The sequence below is a fragment of the Sprattus sprattus genome (assembly GCF_963457725.1).
Source record: "Sprattus sprattus genome assembly, chromosome: 3".
NCBI classification, from domain to species: domain Eukaryota; kingdom Metazoa; phylum Chordata; class Actinopteri; order Clupeiformes; family Clupeidae; genus Sprattus; species Sprattus sprattus.
The window spans coordinates 44,680,839-44,703,438 of record NC_137922.1 but is presented as its reverse complement, the minus strand read 5'-3'; the positions used below and the strand labels follow the sequence as shown (position 1 = coordinate 44,703,438).

General features: G+C 46.7%; 1 protein-coding gene across 2 annotated transcripts in view; it reads left to right on the top strand.

Annotated features, from left to right (window-relative positions):
• Window positions 1-22,600, top strand: part of ndst2b (N-deacetylase/N-sulfotransferase (heparan glucosaminyl) 2b) — a 94,225-nt gene that overhangs the window by 22,427 nt on the left and 49,198 nt on the right. The window contains exons 1-2 of one of the 2 annotated variants that reach the window (XM_080835183.1): window positions 3,304-3,369; window positions 17,918-17,954. The gene's annotated coding sequence lies outside the window, so the exon portion shown is untranslated. Of the gene's footprint in view, window positions 1-3,303; window positions 3,370-17,917; window positions 17,955-22,600 lie in introns of those variants that run through there. The other variant, XM_080835182.1, reaches the window with a different exon arrangement.

Genomic DNA, 22,600 nt, shown 5'->3' with positions numbered 1-22,600 from the left:
CTCACTCTCTCCATTCCTCTCTCTCTCTCTCTCATTGGCCCCATGCTCCTATAATTCTACTCCTTTCACATATTTCCCGTTTTGCCCTCAAACACAGCGTGTGCTTGAATTACAGGATTCATTTCTGCATGGTAGTGCCTTTTAGCCCTGGCTCAACCCAGAGAATAAATCATTGGCTCTACGCTGTAATTTAAGTCTTGGCGCACACTCAGTGATTTTTCCTTTTCCACATGTGAATATATCACCCATCTCTGTCTTTAGAAATATCACTCTCTTCTTTTCTTTCTTCTCTCCCTGTTTCTTCTTCCTCACTCTCTCTCTCTCTTTATCTATATATATATCTACATATAGATATATATATATTTGAGCTGTTATGCCCTTTCATAACTGCCTTCTGACAGCTTCCAGTTGTTTTAGCCCTGCTTCTCTGATGACGTGCCATGGATTATAATGTCAGATTCAGCTGAAATTCCTCCTTTCCCCACCGGATAAAACATCTACTTACTGGTCCTAAAGCTCAATAACCGAATCACTGCATACCTTTTGACTGCATACTAATTTACTTCAATACTTTTATACTACTGTTCTCTAGCTTAACTCTCTTTAACCATGAAGGCCTGTCTGAGCAGACTGCACATTATCATTTTGTGTGTGAATGTTGTTACCATCACCCAGCGATTAGCCCTGGGCTGGAAGTTTTTATGCCGGTACCTCTTTGGCAATGGTAGCCGACCAGCCGACAAGGCAGATTCAACACTATTAGTATTGTGCAGACTGCAGGTACAATGCCAATGAAATGCGGTTAGGATCTAACCAGAATTACAAAACTCAGTATTACTTACAGAGGTGCAAGTAATGGTGAGTTCTACAGCATAAATAATTCCATATCTTACAATATGTATTCATTGAGTAGAATTGGAGTGGGGAAGTTCCAGGAGACCTCGCTGTGTGTGTAGGGAAGGTGAGAGGGAGCAAGAGTGCGGGACCAAAGGACATCTCTCTCCCACACGAGCAGAGGCAGAGGCAGAGGCAGAGGCAGAGGCAGAGGCAGAGGCAGAGGCAGAGGCAGAGGCAGAGGCAGAGGCAGAGGCAGAGGCAGAGGCAGAGGCAGAGGCAAATTGAGAGCTCAACAGCACAAGAGGAGATGCCCAGAGGGAAGAAAAGAGTGAGAGGGAAATGAAGGAGACAACAGCAAAAGGAGAGAGAGAGAGAGAGAGAGAGAGAGAGAGAGAGAGAGAGAGAGAGAGAGAGAGAGAGAGAGAGAGAGAGAGAGAGAGAGAGAGAGAGAGAGAGAGAGAGAGAGAGAGAGAGAGAGAGAGAGAGAGAGAGAGAGAGAGAGAGAGAGAGAGAGAGAGATTGAGTGAACAAGAATAAGGAAAGAAAGAAAGATATCTGGAGTGTCACAGGCATGTAAACTCAGCCAGACCGGCTACAGCATCGCAGTCACCATGGCAATTAGCCGGCGTGCTTGATGAGCCTTTGATTGATCACACATTACCATCGGTCCAGACCATCTGTGTCCATCATCTCCTCTCTCTCGTCTCCTCTCGGCATCCATTACCCTCTCTCATTAACTTGAGACCAAGCCTGTCACTGTTACGTGATGCCTTTATATAGTGCTGACCTTGACCCTGTACTGCAGGATGCCTTCTAGAATCTTCTAGAATCATGAAATGTTTTTTAGATCGTCATCAGCAGAGAACCACTCAGGGTTCTGTTCAGAACACTTTGAAGAGGGTTCTATTTTCCTTACTTCTGCTCTTCCACTTTCCTCTCCTCCACCTCTTCCCCTCCTCCCACTCCTCTTTCCTCTCTTCCCCTCTCACCTTCTCGCCTCTCCAGCTGTTTGGGTCCAGTAGGGTTAATTGCTTCTCCCTCCAGCTCGTAAGTGGAAGGTAATGAGACTCTGTACAGCGAGGGCACCTTTCCCCTCCCGGCCCACCTGCAGGCCAGAACCAAACCCAGACACGCCGAAACACAGAAAGCCATTTTCACTCACGTTGTCATTCAGCTGAGCTCCTGTGCCTCAACAGGTAGAGAAAGGAGCTAACAGCACGGAGGTCATGGGTTCGATACCCATACTGATGAGAATGGAGATCTATACTAGAAGTTGCTATAGACAGCCAGTATTATACAGTGATGGCCCTCGCTTAATGACTGGATGCAGATGCAAGTGCACTGCTTATCCCAACAAAATTCATACCAACAACACACTTTTTTTTCTTTCTTCCTGTTTTCTTTTCTAAGGCTGTGATCTTCTGTTCTCTCCGTAGCCCTGTGGGTTTGATGCTGTGAACATGGAGTTTGACTGCTGGGACGTGTAAGCAGTGGGACGGATCTGTGATTTATCTCTTCATCTCGCTCCCGCCCTCTCTCCCTCTCTCCCTCCCTCTCTCTCTCTCTCTCTTTCTCGCTCTCTGGTTTCCCATTTAGACAGTGAACATCTGTTTGGAGACTCAAAGGCTAAAGTCATAGAGAGAGAGAGAGACAGAGAGAGAGAGAGAGACAGAGAGAGAGAGAGAGACAGAGAGAGAGAGAGAGACAGAGAGAGACAGAGAGAGACAGACAGACAGACAGACAGAGAGAGACAGACAGACAGAGAGAGACAGACAGACAGAGAGAGACAGACAGACAGAGAGAGACAGACAGACAGAGAGAGACAGACAGAGAGAGACAGACAGACAGAGAGAGACAGACAGACAGAGAGAGACAGACAGAGAGAGACTGACAGAGAGAGAGACTTTGCAGCTCTTCCCATTTCCCCACATTCACTTACAGAAATGGCGAGTGTGTGAGTGTGTGAGTGTGTGAGTGTGTGTGTGTGTGTGTGTGTGTGTGTGTGTGTGTTTAAGTTTAAGAGTGGGTGTCTATGGAACCTGATGTGTGAACATATCAAAGAGCACCTTTTGAGTTCTGCCTCTCCTCTGAAATGGCATGCCCTTAGGGCTCAGGGAAGATTCAACAGCCTTTCTTGTCTCCCCCTCTCTGTTCTGCTCTCTCTGTTTTCTTTCTTTCCCTCTTTCTTTCTGCTCTTTACTCTCTCAGACTTTTTTGCTCTCTTTTTATGCCTCTCTCTCTCTTTCTCTCTCTCTCTCTCAATAGCCGTGCTCCGTAGTGACTTGTCAGGATCGAGGGGAGGAATGTGTGCCCTTAAGGCGCTGCTGCTCTCCTCCTCCTCCTCCTCCTCCTCCTCACCCTACTCCCAGCCATGAGGGATCCAACACCAAACGCTCACCTCTGATGGCCAGTAATCACCCAGCTACCACACCAGAAGGGAAGCATTTTGAGTATCAGTGACGCGTGGGAGAGGGCAAGGGTCCTAGGGCTGACCCTGGGAACCACCAGCTGTAGTTTTCACAAGAACAGGAGGTGCGTAGATGGATTTAACTCTGTCTTTCCCTCCATTAATAGAGAAAGTGCGTGTATTATTGTTGTTGGTTTTTTGTTCCTGATGTGAGTCATAGCCTCTTCCTCCTCATCGTCCGTAGTGAATTAATCAACTAATGTTTTCAACTAATGTTTGTGTATTTCCTTGTCTTGTCTGGTCTTGTATTTCCTTGAGATATGGCATTTCAGTTCAACTGCCACTTTTCCTCCTTTCTCCACTCCTTTTGGTCCCCACCAGGGTGTCTGTTAGTCTACTGTGTGTGTGTGAGCGCATATGTATTCGTGTTCAGTTGCTATAGATACTTCTAACACACAGAGAACTTTTCCCCTGGATGCCGTTTCGGCACAGCTTGACGTTGTGAGAGTTCTAAGAGGAACTCTATCAGGCCAATCATGTTTTACCGGCTTTATAAAACGAAGAACTCTGGGATCCTGTTTGACTGAGGCATTGTGGGAAAATGGCCGATGAGCCCAAGGACCTCAGTCTGCCCAAATACTTACTGAACACAGGGCCCTCTGAAAGTCCTAAAATGACCTGAAATATTACCCACTGACTATTCAGATAAAGGTCCTGGAAGGAAGACGCTTGAAGAGCCTGTTATGCTCCAACAGTAGTAGGATAGAAATAGGCTAAGCCAGAAATAATCTGATTGTGTTTCATTTTTCTCTGGATGAAAGTGCTGAGTGGAAAAGTCATGTTCAGGGGCCACTTGGATCCTTTGTCTTAGATTTTACTTAAGTTAAGTGCATCTTCTCTCACTCTTTCTTTCTCTCTCTATCTCTCTCTCTCGCTCACTCACTCACTCACTCACAGGAAGAAGGGAGACTTGGTTGGAACCAAGGGGGGGGGGGGAGCAAGTTGGATTGACTGAGTGTAATACAGGGGGATGGTGAAAAAAAAGAAAAAAACATTGTCCAACAGCAAGGAGAGAAAATTAATGAGGGAGAGAGAGAGGACATTTGAGAGAGAGTGAAAGTGTGAGAATGGGCCTTAATCGGAGGTCCTCATCAAATATTAATGTGTGTTTGTGCCAGGCCTGCACCTCTGAGGGGGAGGTGGGTGCTTGTTCTCGCTCTCTCTCGCTCTCGCTCTCTCTCTCTCGCTCTCTCTCTCTCGCTCTCTCTCTCTCTCTCTCTCTCTCCACATTAAACAGGACAGCCCTCGCGGGGGTGATTTCATTTTCATAACCTATTCAGCCGAGTTTACTATGGGGGTTGGCCCAGGTCTTGGACATAGTCGGCTGTTATCAGAGGAGGGGTGGCGCCCCCAGTGGCAGTCAAGGCTATCACACACCCCTGCTCTTCTGTCCTCTAAATATGAAGCGGGTTGTGTCCCCTCGCCCACATTTGACATGCTCAAGTACTGACGCTAATTGTGTGTGTGAATGATGTGATTTATTATAACGCTTAATGTTTTTGTGTGGCATTTAAGTTAGTATTCTCTTCATGACATGGTGTTTTTTTAGGAACATCATCACATGCAGAAATCAATTCCCATGACGACTATTTTTCTCATACAAAAAAACGTGCATAGTTCCTGCATGCTTCTCGCATATGGAACGCATTAAGAATGCAAATCTTGTTCCTTGTTTGTGTCTGTGCCATAAGTACTAGGTGCTATTTCTGTGATGTGCGGCACGGTAACATTGGCAACAGGAATCTCGACATCTAACCAATGGGGATTAGTCAGCGCGTATCGGCGGCATCTAGAGTTTGTGTTAGGCTGCTTTAAATTGCCTTTGTGTGTGTGTGAAGAGGGCTGGGTGAAGAAACTAGCCTTGCCGTACTCTTTTGTTAGAAGTAAGTGAACATTGTTTACTACCGACTTACACTGTAAAGGCAAGGGCATGTGTCATGCAGTCCATATTGTTTGAAGCGTATGAGCAATGTAAAGTAGGCTATATGTTAATGCCTATGGTCTTTCTGTCTGTATATTTATTCAGTGCCTTCCAGTGAATCTTTGTGATAAAGCCTTGGGTGTGTCTTTTTAATATTCTGAGTAGGTTGTGTATTGGTTGTTTTGTCTTTTATTTGTACATTAATACGTGAGCAATCTGCAGCACGTTTTAATACTTTTTTACCATCCGCATCTTTTATTCATGACATTCGTTTATTTTGTGACGCAGCCACAGGCCTGATGCACAATTAATGTGTGTCTCTGTGTGTCTCTGTGTGTGTCTGTCTCTGTGTGTGTGTGTCTGTGTGTGTGTGTGTGTGTGTGTGTGTGTCTGTAATGTGAAGTGATGGAACATCAGTGACTTTTACTGGGTTCTCTTCTGGCCAGGACAGGCAGGTGTTGGTTTTATCATCGGTGGAATGGAGCACACACACACACACACACACACACACACACACACACACCCTCCGACCTTCAGAGGAAAGTGGACAGACTAATGGGCTGTGAAGGACCCAGACACTCCCAAGATGGTTGTGTGTGTGTGTGTGTGTGTATGTGTGTGTGTAGGGGGGGATACGAAGGCGGATGTACCGTCCATTTATCAAAAAGCTACGAACCTTGAATCCAAAACAGGTCAGGTTTTATGGAAGTGGAGCAAGCCGGAAGGATTCGGCAATTTTCCTCCCGTTTCCCCGCTTCTTTTAGCTCCTTTCTCTTTTTTTACCCCTCCCACATCAAACACTGTGACCAGTCTTTGTGGAAAAAGGGACCATTTTTGAAGTTAAGTAGAAAAAGCAATTTCAGTTGGTCTGTATTTGTTTGTTTGTGTGGGTCTTTAATATGATGAACGGGTCCGTGAGGGAGGCATTTCAGACAGTGAGGGAGAAGTTAGTGGCTCCATCGAATTTCAATAGGGCTCAGATTTTGAGAAATGAAAGTCGGTCAAACTGGCATACAATGGCTAAGTAACATTCTGAGGTCACATATTTCTAAGGCACAGTGCAAGGTTTGTTTTTTAGTTTTTTTTCCTCCTGCACATATTTGTGAAACTGTGTATATAAATTTGTGTGACGAATTTTGTAGTTTATGTTTACGTGCTTGTGATCCGCTTTACCTACTTTACCGTCGGCCCTGAATTGCTTCGGTCTCCTTGTACTACTTTTTCAGTAGTGTGTGCCTCTTTCAAAAATCTGCCTCTGTCTCTGTCTGTCTGTCTGTCTGTCTGTCTGTCTGTCTCTTACTTAGTGTCTGTCAAGTGTTATTGCATCTCTTGCACTTTTCTGTCTCCCTTCTCTTTCATGTACACCTGAGTTGTGTTCAAAATAGCAAGCGAAGACAAATGTTTTCCAACTGTTTTTAATTTGGATTGAGTTCACAGCGTGCCTTTGGGAACACACAAAAACAGTCTGAGCACGTAGTTCTCGACAAATAAACATGGACGCTGGACTTAGGGTTACCATTTGAAACAAACAATTTTGAGTGTTTACACAAAAATGTTCAGATTTAAGTTAAAAGAAAATGCGCTTGCCTCGAACCTTCGCCAAATTTGAACGCACCTTTGTTCATTTGTCCACTTATGTCTTCTCTCTTTTACTCCCCATCACTGTCTTTTGTTCTTTTTCTGTGTTTTTCCCTACCTCCGAGACACAAAGACATGCGCGCACACACACACACACACACACTCTCTTAGACATAGTGGCCATTTGTCTCCCTTGTTTTCTCTGCTTTTCTTTTTTTTCTTTGACACACACTCTCACTCTCTTACACACACACATAGTGGTTTTCTCTGTTATGGACATTGATTGCAGGGAGAGTTAAGTGATGTTGTGTCTGACAGCTGCCTTAATTAAAGAGCATGGGCTTCCGGTCTGCTGGAGCTAATGGTTTTACACCAGCGCACACACACACACACACACACACACACACACACACACACACACACACACAGCACTGGGAAATCACCCACTCACACACACACACACCCCCCCCATCCCAACACACACACACACACACACACACACACACACACACACCCACACACCGACTTAACATGAGATCAGACATTAACCATCATACAGGATTTTAGATGAGAAAAGTGCAAATACAAATTGCTTCTTTTGAAGTATGTTTTTCTGCTCATTTTGTATGTCACACAGTAATTGAGTTATTGCATTGGTTTCAGAATATGGAAGTTGGTGCGTGTGTGTGTGTGTGTGTGTGTGTGTGTGTCCAGCGTGCGTCCAGTGTGTGTGTCCAGTGTGCGTGTGTGCGTGCAAGAAGGAGAGGGGAGAATTCATTTTTGGTTTATGTGGAGGTCAGTCTTTTAAATGCCTTGAAGCTCACTGTCCCCTTGTTCTTTGTCTAACAAAAGCCAGAGGAGAATATGTAGAAATGTGAAATAAACCATGCGTTGTTGTCATGCACCACACGGTTGATGCTTTTTTTTTTGTTTATGCTAATGCTCCTGCTTTGTGCTTGGGGAATGTAGTCTCCAGCAGGGTTGTAGGGATCAATATGTACCTGGTTGTACCTATGGCAGTGGGCTGGGAGGTGAAAAAGTGAAAGTGAAGTGAAAGTGAAAGTCCTCTCTATGGCAGAGGTGGTGTAGACACACACACTCTGAAATCCACCTCTGCATTTAACCCATCCAGGGAAGCAGGGGCGGAGTGGGACACAAAAATCCACCGGGACAATTCTGACTGCACCGGCCCACCACCGGCCCACAACGTGCCCAAAACTGGCCCAACCCGCATCCCCTCCACCTCCCATATCAACTACACAAACAAACGGGCAGCTTTTGATCATTATTGTTAGATTTAGTGTTGATGTGTGGGTGACAGACATGACAGTGGCAGTGACAGTGTATTTGTATATGTACATTTATGGAAATACGGAACAAATCGCGTCCCGTATTGGCTCAAATGTTATGCTAATTCGCAACAATGTGTCCTGTCAACTCACTCGCATTTAGTTGACGGCTGGTTGAATAAATCCGTAATTCTTGTACATTTTGATGCACTTTCCTCCAGCATCCGCCTCTTTTTCAGTCTGGCCTTTTTGCCCCCTCCTTTCTCCTTTCTCTTATGTCCCTCAATCAGGTCCACTTCACCTGCTCTCTCTCGCTGATAGCCGCTAATTTATCTCCCTAGGTTCACTTGATAAAGGCACAACGATACGCATTTCCCATGAGGCAATTTGCTCCGACCATTCTACATTCAACAAAAAACGAATTCAATCGCTGGCCAATTTATATTTGTGGTCATGAAAGTAGCCTAATGAAGCGTCTGAATAAAAAAGAATTACATCAATATAGGAGGCTAAACAAAAATCAGAAGGTTGGATTAATGGGAGTGAGTTTGACACACACCATAGGTGTGATGTACAGAGACAAATAGAGCTATAAATAGTGGTTGGACTGCTGCACCATAGAACTCTCAGAGAACTTAGAGATTTTCACGGGACCATGATTTGACGTACATGTAATCTCGATGGGCCGCTCATGAATTTGACACGACGGCTGCGAAGGCCGGTCTGCAGGCTGGTTCTCGATAGATTATTGGCCGACCGGCCTACCGGGAAAAATCCCGGTCCTCCCGATGGCCACTCCGCCCCTGCAGGGAAGTGACACACACACACAGTGAAGTGAGGTTACACACTAACCCGGAGCAGTGAGCTGCCTTTGGCGGCGCCCGGGGAGCAGTGATCGGGGTTAGGTGCCTTGCTCAAGGGCACTTCAGCCGTGGATGTGGGCATGGGAGGGCAGTAGTCTACCACTTCCCCCGCCCACATTTGTCCTACTGTTCGGGGATCGAACCGACCACCCTATGGTTTCCCGCCTGAAACCCTAACCAGTAGGCCACGGCTGCCCCAACTTGGTGACGTAGGTTTGAAGGATTATGTTAATTATGTTAAGCATTACATAAATACCTATAGCGTTACTGTTTGTCCAGGAGCTTATCAATACCAGTCAGGAACCGGTACCAATTTAGTGCCAGTTCTCGTTACCCTTCCCTAAGTGTGATTGTTTGCCCTGATAAACACCTCTCGTAGTGGAGTGGAGTACGTTTGAAAGCAGACAAATTTGGCCTTGAGCGGGGTCCTCCCCAACCAATAGTGCATCTGAGAGACCAGCCGGGGGAGCTGTGTGGAGAGTCGGCATTCGTGCGTAGTGTCCTCATGGGTCCTCAGAACAGTGACAGTAGGTTACACATTACAGTTTTCAAACGTCAGATGGGTCCTCCTGTTGCATCTGCAGAGGGTGAGCGTATGAACAAGCTGTGTCCGTCTGCTGCGTTCACTTCAATCTCACTCAGGATAAGGGCAGGGCGCTGTCCAAGCCGGGCTGGATGGTTGAGGCTATTGAGTTTTCGTACGTTATGCAATCGAGTTATCAAGTATGAGAATGGAGTATCAGTGGGAGAGGCCTGTTGGACTGCAAGCTGGAGTCATTTGCTTCTATACACTGGATGTGAGTCAACCTATTTTTTTGCAGGGAGCCTTAGGGGCAGGGCTTCTGTGATTGGCTTTGGGCTCAGAGAAATACACACAGAGATACACAAAATGTGCATAAGAGAAACACACTGTGCATAATCACATCACACCTCCCTGCATGGCCCCATACCCAGCTGATATGGCCTTTTCTAAATGTCCAGTTCAGTGAGCTGGTTATCTTGGCCTCCACTGTAGTTGACAGTTGAGTTAGATCGCAGTCCACTGCAATAGTGATTGTCTGGGTGAAGACTGTTGCTGTGGTTCCCTTAACAGGGACAGGATCTAACGCTGCATGGCGTTGACGGTGTCCTCCAGAGCATTTGCACTCAGTATTTCAAGAAGCGAGGCAGCATCAATCATGGCTGTTGAAGCACTCCTGAGGGTTGGGCTCAGGAGAATGATTGACACATTCTCAGCCATTCGGCGTGAGTGGAAAGTGCTTTGATGAGCTCTGTCCATTCAAGTCCCATGTGTTAGATCTGGTCCCTGCTAAGGGAACCGTGGTCACAGTCAGATGTTTTGTTTTCAGATTTGTTGTTGCTATGGTGATTCTGATGACTATTCTAGGCCTCACTGTGAAAGCTTGGAGTTCTAAACTTTAGGGTGTGGGTTTATCTACATAGTAGGTATAGGAATGTTACACAAAGAGTGTATGCATAAATAGTGTGTGTATATGCGCACCTGTGTGTATACAGGTGTGTGTGTGTCCATACTTTGTTGTTTTCATCTTGTAAATGGGTTTTCTCAAGTCCATCGACTCTCATTCATCTCCAACTCCTCTCTCTCTCTCTACCTGTGTGCTTACACACACACACACACACACACACACACACACACACACATTGCGTCCTGGCACGGCCAGAGCATATAAAACACACTCTCATGTAATATTTACACACTGTCTTTAGCCGTGAGACTTCAGGCTGGTAATTGAGTTCTGAATTATTGACGGCGCCTTTGGAAGGTTACTCTTGGACGGAATGGGTCGGAGCTGGATTGAGGGCGGAACCGGGCTAACAATGCGGAATGGCCTCTCTTTCAGGGCAGAACGCAGAACGAGCTGCGGGGTTCACAGAGTAATTCCCGATGCGATACTTTCAGGATGACCATCATTATTAGGGCAACTCATCATGATACAGCAATTATGTGATATTCGATACGTTGCACGGCAATAATCTAGGACATATCTCGATATCTGTTTAACAAAAAAAAAAAATACCCCTTAAAAGGCAATCATAGGAATAATGAATGTATTCACTGCGTGATGGGCGGTATATCTCCGTATCGATTTTTCATCCCAACCCTAGTCATGGACATCTGACCCCCTCCAACTTCCTGTTGGAATTCCAGGAATGTCCGCTTTCAAGGCCGAGAGAGAGGAGCAGTACGATTTTTAAATTAAGTTCTTTTGATCTCTTTGGACAGTTTTGCTCAGTCCTCTGAATCAAACTGGGGCCGTGCCAGAGGCCCTCTTGGGTTGGGAACTTTTCGGGTAATGAAATATTTAAGCTTTGATTTTAGGTGTGTTTGGAGTCCGTGCACAAACACAGAGCTTTGAGAAGCACCCAGTTCAAAATGGACAGACTCTGTTTAATGTCCATTTTTTTTTTAGAGATGCACTCTCTCGCGCTCGCTCGTTCACTCACTCTCTTACACACACACACTCACACTCACAGACACACACACACAGACTCTCACTGTCTCACACACACACACACACACACACTCACTCACACTCTCTCTCTCTCTCTCACACACTCTTACACACACACACACACACACACACTCTTACACACATACACACACACACACACACACACACACACACACACACACTCTCTCACACACTCACACACACCCTTTATTGTTAATTTGCAGTCTGGTGTATTTAGTTGCAATGTTTCTGGGTCTAAGGCTAATATGTCTGGAACGTGTAACTTCCCCTGTTATTTACCACCACTCGCATCATACAACAACACCTATGTGAAAGGTAAAAAGGAATAACTCCCTACTCACACACACACACACACACACACACGCACATATACACACACACACACACTCTCTCACACACTCACACACACCCTTTATTGTTAATTTGCAGTCTGGTGTATTTGGTTGCAATGTTTCTGGGTCTAAGGCTAATATGTCTGGAACGTGTAACTTCCCCTGTTATTTACCACCACTCGCATCATACAACAACACCTATGTGAAAGGTAAAAAGGAATAACTCCCTACTCACACACACACACACACACACACGCACATATACACATGTGAAAAGTGAAAGTAAAAAGTCCTTTGTTCATTCATTCAGTTTCCTGTGCTGTTGTTGGAGAACCAGGCTGGTGATTCAGACACTGTTACATCCTGTCTAGGGCTTTTAGATGTAACAGAACATTTAAAACCACGGGCCGACAACAGACTGAAAATAAGCGTGTATTTATTCAACACTGAATAATCACCCAACGAGGGTGCCAAAAAGAACTGAACAATCAACAAAAACACAAGGCCTCGACAACGGGCCTCCACAGCCTGGCACTCTCTCCGAACTCTCACTCCGGCGAGTAGTGCACCCGATGGTATTGGCGCGGCCAAAGCCCGAGGCTGGGGTTTAGCGGAGACGAGGTTTTGGTGGCGTGGCAGACCACAAGAACGCGCGGTTCCCAAAAGCACGGCCTAGAGTGATGTCACCGCGCTGCTTTTAAAGGGCCAGGACCTCCAAACGTCCAATAGGATCAGAGCCCCAATCTGCTGCGCGCCAATCCGCTGGAAATCACACAAAGCACACAGAAGCAGCAGAAACACGGCAATAATACATGAGAATATCCACAGGGTCGTAACACCCCCACCACCAAAATTCCACATATAATGCTGATAAAAGACCATTAGGCCAGCATCATGAGAACAGGACTATAAGGACAGTATCACAGGACCATAAGGACAGTTTCTTTAGAGCAGGATCATAAGGACAGTTTCATTAGCACAGAACCATAAGGACAGTAGCACTTAGCACAGGACCATAAGAAAACACCATAAGAACAGAAGCATAAGGACAATTTCATAAGGACTTGACCATAAGCACAATATCGTAAGGACAGCATCTTCAGGACATCACCCTAAAGAAAGCACCAGAAGGACAGCACCCAGGACAGCACCATAAGGACCTCAACATAAGGACAGCACCATAAGAACCTCACCATAAGAACAGATCTCAACAATACATCTCATACACAACCGCTATTCTGGCCAGAGGTTTTAATGTTATTGTATTTTATTATTACCTGACCAACCCAGCCATTTCGTTCGTCTTTCACCTCGGACTGCGTGCGTTGTCTGCAGGCCACAGAACATCCTCTGAAGTTTTCTTTTTCAGCGATGGACATGCGGCAACGAGATGACCAACCTCATGGCAATAAAAACACTCACGCGACTCACTGGACTCACGCCTCAGCGGAGAATTATAAGCCGGGGAATTCCTCCAACTCGGCGGTGAGGTGGGAGGCTGAGCAGAGTCATGACGAAGTGATGAAAACGCGGTTTTGTGCGTGAGCATGTACTCATCTGCACAAACTGCCGCATGAGCTAACGTTCCGACCTTCTGTTCATTTACATACATTGCGACAGTATCTGGAACACACCTCTTGAACTCTTCCAGCAACAGTATCTCTCGGAGCTGTTCCTTAGTGTGTGCGCCCTGAGAAGTGCACCACCTGTCAAAGGCCCTCTCTTTCTGTCCTGCGAACTCCATAAACGTGAGCCTGTCAGACTTTCGCAGGTCACGGAATATCTGTCGGTACGCCTCAGGAACCATCTCATACGCATTCAGAATTGCCGTCTTAACAGTGTTGTAATCAGCGCTCTGTTGCAAAGAGAGTGCTGAGTACACCGATTGTGCCCTGCCAGTCAGAGCCGTCTGCAAGAGCAAAGTCCACACTTCAACAGGCCATGCCAATGCCACAGCAACCCTCTCAAACTGAATGAAATATCTATCAACTTCATTTTCGTTAAAATGTGGTATCATGCGAGTGTTCCGACTAACATCAAACGGCCGGTTTGATGGCAATAGCACAGACGGAAGCAGCAATGCCGGGTCTACTAGAGCAACGTTATCTAGATTACTCGGAGGAGCAGGCCAAGGGACCTGGGGAGACGAATCTGAAGATGACGGCGCTACATTTGTCTCGCTCACCGGAGCAGCTGAATCGCCACGAGGAGACAAGGAACGAGTAGGAGAGTGAACAGGGGAAGACGGTAAGATCTGCGAAGGAAGAGCTGAAGCGACGTTAGGAGAAGTGGTGAGTCCCTGTTTCAACTCCATCTCAAGCTTTTTTAGAGCGAATTCACGCTCCTCGCGTTCACGCTGCTGCTGGAACTTCCTCTTTAACTCATTCTCACTCGCTTCATGTTCTATTTTTTTTAGATCAATCTGATGCTGAAACTCCAATTTCTTCATCTCCAGGTCATTTTGTAGCTGTTTCTCTTGACCAGCCTGGTTCTCTCTGTCTGCGCGTATTCGCGACGCTTCGACCTCCAATGTGCGCTCCTGCACAGCGTATTCTCTTCGTTTGAGCTCCCGCTCCGACGCACTACTCGCAGACGATAAAACTGGAGAAGTTGGGCCCAGAAGCACCTCCTTAACTACCAGCCCCAACCCAACAGCTTTAAATAACGATTCTTTCAGTCTCTTATCCTCGGTTGATAGACTAATCGAATAACTCTCTGCAATCTTTAATAGTTGATCTTTGCTACACCGCTCTAACAGATCATGGGAAGGACTCTTAAGGAAATCGTCTACCAAAGACATTCTCGAATCTCTTCACCCCCTCCACCAAAAAAAAACTACTAAATGCTCAGAAAAATAGCCCACAACAGAGGAGCAATTCTAGCAGCCACAAACCTTCACGTCTTCACCACTTAATGCTCTACAATTCCGTCCTTTGACACGCTGAGCACGGCACCGAACAGCGCAGCCAACAAGGTGCGCACAAGAAAACCAACTAACACAAAACGAAGATTTTCAACAGTTGGTCTGCCATTTTACAAATGCTCACAAAAAAACAAACAAAAAACCTCAGAATGCACAATACAAGTAACCAACCCAGACTGGGCGAGACTCTGGTCCCTCATTACCTACCCCACTAAACTAACTGAACTCAAATATCTTCAAAAGCGTACCAGTTAGAGGTCGAAACCCCCCCCCGGATTTGCTTCCAATAACCCACCACCAAATCAAAAAACAATCAAAACTCTACCTTTACCAGAGCTCTTGGCCACAAGCGTGCTTCCGAAGCAAAAAACATTACGGGAAAATAAATAGGCAACACAAAAACGAGATTGAGGATCAACCTGCAATAAGGAAAACTTAGGCTATGCGACGGGTTCAAAACAGTGGGCGAGCCCCCATTTCTGTTACATCCTGTCTAGGGCTTTTAGATGTAACAGAACATTTAAAACCACGGGCCGACAACAGACTGAAAATAAGCGTGTATTTATTCAACACTGAATAATCACCCAACGAGGGTGCCAAAAAGAACTGAACAATCAACAAAAACACAAGGCCTCGACAACGGGCCTCCACAGCCTGGCACTCTCTCCGAACTCTCACTCCGGCGAGTAGTGCACCCGATGGTATTGGCGCGGCCAAAGCCCGAGGCTGGGGTTTAGCGGAGACGAGGTTTTGGTGGCGTGGCAGACCACAAGAACGCGCGGTTCCCAAAAGCACGGCCTAGAGTGATGTCACCGCGCTGCTTTTAAAGGGCCAGGACCTCCAAACGTCCAATAGGATCAGAGCCCCAATCTGCTGCGCGCCAATCCGCTGGAAATCACACAAAGCACACAGAAGCAGCAGAAACACGGCAATAATACATGAGAATATCCACAGGGTCGTAACAGACACCCTTGAACATATGAAGCGTGCAGCACACAGGGCCAGTGCTGCTGCTTCAGACACTCTTTAACATATAAAGCATGTAGCACACAGGGTTAGTGCTGCAGACACTCTTGAACATATAAAACATGCAGCACAAAGGGCTAGCAGGGTGAAGTGAAATAGGGAGCGCTGGAGAGAGCCCAGGGCCAGGTGAGCAGAGATACAAGGACATGTATGGTTGGTGGGCGGATTGGCTTTGGCTGACGGGCCTGTGTGTGTGTGTGTGTGGCACATTGTGTGAGGATCTGCCCTGTGTATATGTATGTTGTTTGCATATTTATCTATGTGTAGTGTGTGTGCGTCAGTGTATATTTGTGTTGTAATCTTATTTGTATATCTGTCAATGTCTATGTGTGTGTGTGAGTGTGTGATCACCAGGCGTTGTGTGCATGCTTGTTGCGCCCCAGCTGTGTGTACTCGGCGGCGGCGTCAGGCTAACGATGCCGGGGCTCACCGGGCGAGTCGAACAGCCAGGGGATTAATGAATGAGAAAATGCTTTCTGAATTAATGGGGCCTCTCTCTCTCTCTCTCTTCCTCATCCCTCTCTCTTTCTCTTTCTCTCTCCCCATCCCCCACTCTGCTTCTCTCTCTTCCTCATCCCTCTCTCTTTTGTTCTCTCTCTTCCTCTCCTCCTCTTCACATACACTTCCCTCACTCATAAATCTTCAGAGCCTCCGTGGCGCGAATTAATTGCCCCGCTTCTGCCCCCATTACTTTGAGGTCGTAGGCATCTTCGCGGGCATGAATATGTATTAATAGGTGGCGAGGCGGCTGAACGGGGATGCCCTTCCGTTTTGAGTGGCAGGGCGTGACGGGTCTGTGCACAACGCAAGCGGGGGGTCGGGGGTGTGGATATGAGGTGGAGGGTAGCAGCCCCCATTTTTAAAAGAGGGGGCAGACAAATTTAAGAGTTATTTGAAGCCTGGGAAGTGTCACGTGAGTGTGTTTTGTGTGTGTGTGTGTGTGTGTGTGTGTGTGTGTGTGTGTGTGTGTGTGTGTGTGTGTGTGTGCAGCCTTTGGATCCATATGTAACAAGAGCTGTAGATACAAAAGGTGTATGTTTTGAAAGGTGTGTGTATGTGAATGCTAAGCTGACATGGTGCTTCTGCAATGTAATATTTTGAATGATGAAATGTAATGTTTGTGTGTGTGTGTGTGTGTGTGAACTGCACTCATTTCAATGCATTATTGTAGCACAATGCAGCCTTTTATCTGCCATCAGTCTGTTGTCTAGCGCTGACTCATAAACCTGTGGGTATATGTGTGTGTGTGTGCGCGTGTGTTTTAGTACCCTGGTGTCTGTAAGCAGACTGTATGTGTCGGCTGGCTGATGCCTTCAATACTAATGTTGACCGAGAGACTGAACCAGTGAGTTGGGAGCAGATCAAAGCTGTTTGAATCTCATTGAATGGAAAGGAAGTGGGAAAGCTCTTTGCCCCACGGGAGGGCTGTATGGGCCTGCTTAGCCAATGGGAACGCCGGTACCCTGGCATCCACTGGGCTCTACCAGCCATCCATTGGGCCATATCAGGCATCCATTGGGCTAAACCAGGCATCCATTGGGCAAAACCAGGCATCCATTGGGCAAAACCAGGCATCCATTGGGCAAAACCAGGCATCCATTGGGCAAAACCAGGCATCCATTGGGCAAAACCAGGCATCCATTGGGCAAAACCAGGCATCCATTGGGCAAAACCAGGCATCCATTGGGCTCTACCAGGCATCCATTGGGCTCTACGAGACATCCACTGGGCTCTACCAGGCATCCATTGGGCTCTACGAGACATCCAGTGGGCTCTACCAGGCAGATTTAGTTTAGATGATGGAGGAGTGCCTTAGCTGAGCATGGGGTTTCAAGGTTGCTGGCATATTCAAAAAGAGAGCAAGTTTTTTCGCTTTCACGCTCTGTCTCTCTCTGCCTTTTACACACACACAAACACGCACGCACACACACACACACACACACACACACACACACACACACACACAGTTATGCTTGTCTGTCTCTTCAGTTGCACCGAATAAAGTCAGCAGCGCAGAGGTTTCATTTATGGTGGAGGAAGTCAGCAGTGTGTGTGTGTGTGTGTGTGTGTGTGTGTGTGTGTGTGTGTGTGTGTGTGTGTGTGTGTGTGTGTGTGTGTGTGTGTGTGTGTGTGTGTGTGTGTGTTTTAGTCTCAGTTTTGTAAAACAATTCTCTGTTTCTCTGCAGGTGACTCAGAAAGGACTGGCTTAGGAGTGGAACAAAGGTAGGCCAAGTCTCACAACAAATGTGTGTCTGTGTGTCTGTGTGTGTGTGTGTGTATGTGTGTGTGTGTGTGTGTGTGTCTGTCTGTCTGTCTGTCTGTCTGTCTTATTTCATGTGCTTGTGTACCAGTGTCTGTTTGATGTGGTAAAGTCTGCACTCTCACTCACTGGCACCCACGTGAACACACACACACACACACACACACACACACACACACACAAGTAATAATGTGACCTTTTTTTCTGTCAACGTTTCCTACTTTTGTAGGAAGTTATGTATGTAGTTAAGCTGTGTTCAGTCTTGTTTGGTAAGATATGAATCAACCTCTACAGCCATTGAGAACCTACACACACACACACACACACACACACAAACACACATCAGTCCACTCAGGTATAGGGATGCTGGGATAGTGCAGTTAATGTTGGTTATAAATCATAATGGTGAATTAAGCTTTAGAGCTTTTGAAGTCAGTATTTTAAAACCGTTAAAAAACGTTGTGCAATGTTATGGATTAGGGGCATCCTTCTCTATCCACTACTCCATTCACTCTTCCTTGTGTTCACACTTTTTGTAGTTGCTGCTACCGTAGCTCATCAGTGTATCCTCCTGCTGAGTGCTTCGACAGGTTGTATGTGAGACGGTACTTTGGCTACATAGTACGGATGGCGGATGAACATGTGTTCCCTGAATAGATGAAATGGAAAGTAATTACGATAACCGTGACAACCGTGGTTATTTCCTTCGCAGGTAACCATGCCACCTTACTTCAAACCGAGGCATCCCCGTACTCAAGTCAACATGCAACACACTAGGCTTCTACATTGTGCTTCACCTACATGCTTACAAGAGCCTTAATGGTCAACCATGCCTAATACCAGAGTTTTAGAGCGCTCACAATCCTGCAGGGGCTTCCATGGCCAACCATGCTTAAAACCTGGGTTTTATATCCCCTACAAGCTTGTGGGTGGCCAACCGTGCCGCTCTCTCTATGGGTTCAATCTAATTTACTTCCTGCAGAGAGAGCGAGCTCAAGCACATGGCTCAGACACAAACAGGCGGATTTGTGTTGGTCACCATGGATACATACCCACTGGCCCGAGTGGCTTTGCCATATGCCTGCCAAGTGCCTACCGCTCTTCCCGCCTGGCATTTAAGCCTCAGATGGGTCCGTTGGCAGGCACAACTGGGGGTACCCTGATCGTGCCACACTCAAGGCAAGGTTTCTCATGGGGGTCACAAAAAGGTTCCAGTTCTCCATGAGGTGGTACCATTTCTTTAGAGTTCCTCTCAAAGAACCAAAATAAGTTTTTTTTTTCCCATGGCTAAGGGGCATTTCGGGGCATTTTACTATTGACCCATCTAGTGACCACAGCCTTCTTATTTGGCATCTCGGTGCCATGAAACGTCATTCTGGCTTGGAAATTCCTTGGAGGAAATATACCACAGTTTTCCAGTTTTCCAATACAGCTCCAGATTACTGTGTGTGTGTGTGTGTGTGTGTGTGTGTGTGTGTGTGTGTGTGTGTGTGTGTGTGTGTGTGTGTGTGTGTGTGTGTGTGTGTGACATTGTGCCTCGCTTTGCATCAAATTAACTGCAGTAGGACTTTGGAGTTTGGATGACTTGACTTGGAATATTTTTTATATTTTAAAACTGTAGTAGTTAATACTTTTTAACTGCTTTAACTTCATTTAACAAGCAAACATCACAGAGGGATTTGTTTTAACTTGTTATGGCTCATCACTGCTATGAAGCTCTTTACTGTGGAGCCATCTAATTCTATGAAGAGCTGTTTATCCTCATTTTGTTGGGGGTGGGAAGTTTCTGTAGATTTAGGCTAAGTATAGCATTAAGACTTGCCGACTTCACCGTTTTCTAATAGTCTAGTTTTGGCAGGCTTGAAACGCAATCCGAGCGGATGAGAGGATATCCAGTCTGATTCAGCGATGGGGAGGGCGGGGTTGTTGGGGTATTAGCAGGATTAGTGGGGTCATTAAGGGTCGTTAATGGAGATTGGAGTGATGTCTGTCACGGGGGCATATTTGTCCCTGCCATGCCCTCCCTCCTGCTGCGCATCAGGGTATAAACACCAGACGAGAGGAGAGAGGGCAGGAACAGGCAGTAGGGGCTTTGGCTGGACATAAAGAAAGAGAGAGAGAGAGAGAGAGGGAGTGTGCAATGGGGGAGAGAGCATTGAGGGAGGAAGATAGAGAGAAATGGGGGTGTGGCGGGGCAAGTGTCGAAAGGGATGAAGTGAGAGGAGTGAGAGTGTTGGGAGCGGAAGAGGAAGAGTGAGGAAGAGAGGGAGAGAGAGGGGGTAACACAGAAGGGGAGATACAAAAAGAAAGAATTAGACACTGTGACCTGAGTCTAAGTCTGCTGGAACCGAGACCCCTGGACTGGACCTGACAGAAACCACTCTTGAACCGAAAGGGCAGAAACACTCTTGAACAGTAACGCACTTCATTTTTCTCCAGTATCATAAAAATTCACAGACAAAACAAACTCAAAACTTTATGAGATGTGTCTTTTAAATGCTGTCTAATTAAGCTTGACTGTCGTGTTTACTTACCATTTGTGGGTTAATCCTTCCTTTGTAAAGCAGTTCCTATTCCCTTTTTTCATGAAGACTGATTCCTCTTCTGTCTCTTTGTGTTTTGTCTTCCGTGAGGTGGGGATGATTGGCAGGGATTAAATGCTGTCTGTCACTCTTACCTCGATGGAGGTGGGATTAAATGTTGCCTGTCACTCATACCTCGATGGAGGTGGGATTAAATGTTGCCTGTCACTCATACCTCGATGGAGGTGGGGTTAAATGTTGCCTGTCACTCTTACCTCGATGGAGGTGGGATTAAATGTTGTCTGTCACTCATACCTCGATGGAGGTGAGAGTAGTGGGCCCCCGTCAGGTTCTTCTTGTCAATCAGTTTCTCTGCATTTCACCTCTCCATCCTTCTGTCTGTATTTCTGCATCTTTCACTACATCTTTCTCTCTATCTATCTCTCCATCTATGTAGCACCACACCCAGTGCCCAGCCCCCAGCGCCCCAGCTTTGCCGTTCACTGGGGTCCCTCAAACAGGTGTCAAGGTATCCTGGGGGTTCCTCACACATGGGTCAACCTATCCCGGGGGTCCCTCAAACATGGATCAACCTTTCCTAGGGGGTTACTCAAACAGGGGTCAACCTATCCTGGGGGGTTACTCAAATAGGGGTCAACTTATCCTGGAGGGTTACTCAAACAGGGGTCAACTTATCCTGGGGTACCCTCACACTGGGGTCACACTGGCACGTCTAACAGCAAGCCGGCCCACTTCTGACCCCATGCATGGAAGAGATAGAGCAGTCACCCCACCCGGCCTCGAACCCCAGTCTACAGGGTACCAACCATGCTGCTTTACTGCAATGCCCATGAGTCAGGCTGGTTGCCATGGCAGTCGGAGCACATGCTCAACTGTAATGATGGCACCCTGACACAGTCTCCATCCACCTCTCCATCTCTCTCCCAAGCTTTCCTGCTCTCATCATTCTTTCACTGTCTCTGCATCTTTCCCTCTATTTCTGTCTTTCTCTTTTGCTTTTCTATCCCTCAGTTTCTAGCTCCATCTCTCCATCGATCCCTCCATCTCTTTCCGTCTGCATCTCAATGACTCATTTGTCCTTGTTCAGTTTTCACTCCATTTCTCTCCATCCTCATCTGTCGCTCCATGTCCTTCATCTATAACACTATATATCTCTCTATCTGTCCCCCCATGTCTGTCGCTACACCCATCTCTGACTCCACCTTTCCTTCTCTCTCTCTCTCACCCCTCCTCTCCTCCTATCTCGCTCCATTCTCTCTCTCTCCGTCTCTCATCTCATGTCCCTTCATTTATCTCATCCTCTTCCATCATTCTATCTCGTTTCATCTCTCATTCCATCTGTCACACTTGATCTGTCCAGCTATTTCTCTGGCCATCTATCTCATTGTCTCTCTCTGCATCATTCTTTCTCTCTCTCTCTCTCTCTCTCTCTCTCTCTCTCTCTCTCTCTCTCTCTCTCTCCCTCCCTCTCTCTCCATCTCTCCTCTTCTGCCCTCTATCTTTATCTCTCTCTTTCACGCTCTCTCTCTCACCATTCCATCTCTCTCCTATACTCGTTAATCCAGGTCTCTGTTCTCACATCTAAAATAATCAAAGAGCATGCTGGGATTAGAAACCATGCCACTGGGCGCCGGTCCATCCTCACGTGCCTCGCTGTCGTCGTGACTGCTAGAGCATGCCACAGGGGAATTAGCCATCATTTATTTATTTGTTTATCTGTTTATTTATTTATTTAATTTACTTGTTTACTTGGCACTCGGATCTTCCCGGAGCAGAAGGGTTCCCACCTGGTGCTCATGTTATGTTCCGGGGCTTAATAGCGGGGGAAACGGCAAGCAAGAACCCCCTTGTGGTGCTGAACCGGTCCCTGAGCGTCTGTCTCTCCTTTGACAGCCTCCTTCCTGGTGTTTGTGATTTGTCCAATTTAATGCCCTGTTTGTCGTTCGGTTCAGATGTTCCCCCCTATCCTCAACCCTTGCGTCAGGGGGTAAAAATAGCTTTCTCTCTCGGACGGAGAAGAGACACACACACACACACACACACACACGCTCTAGCAGGTGTCCTAA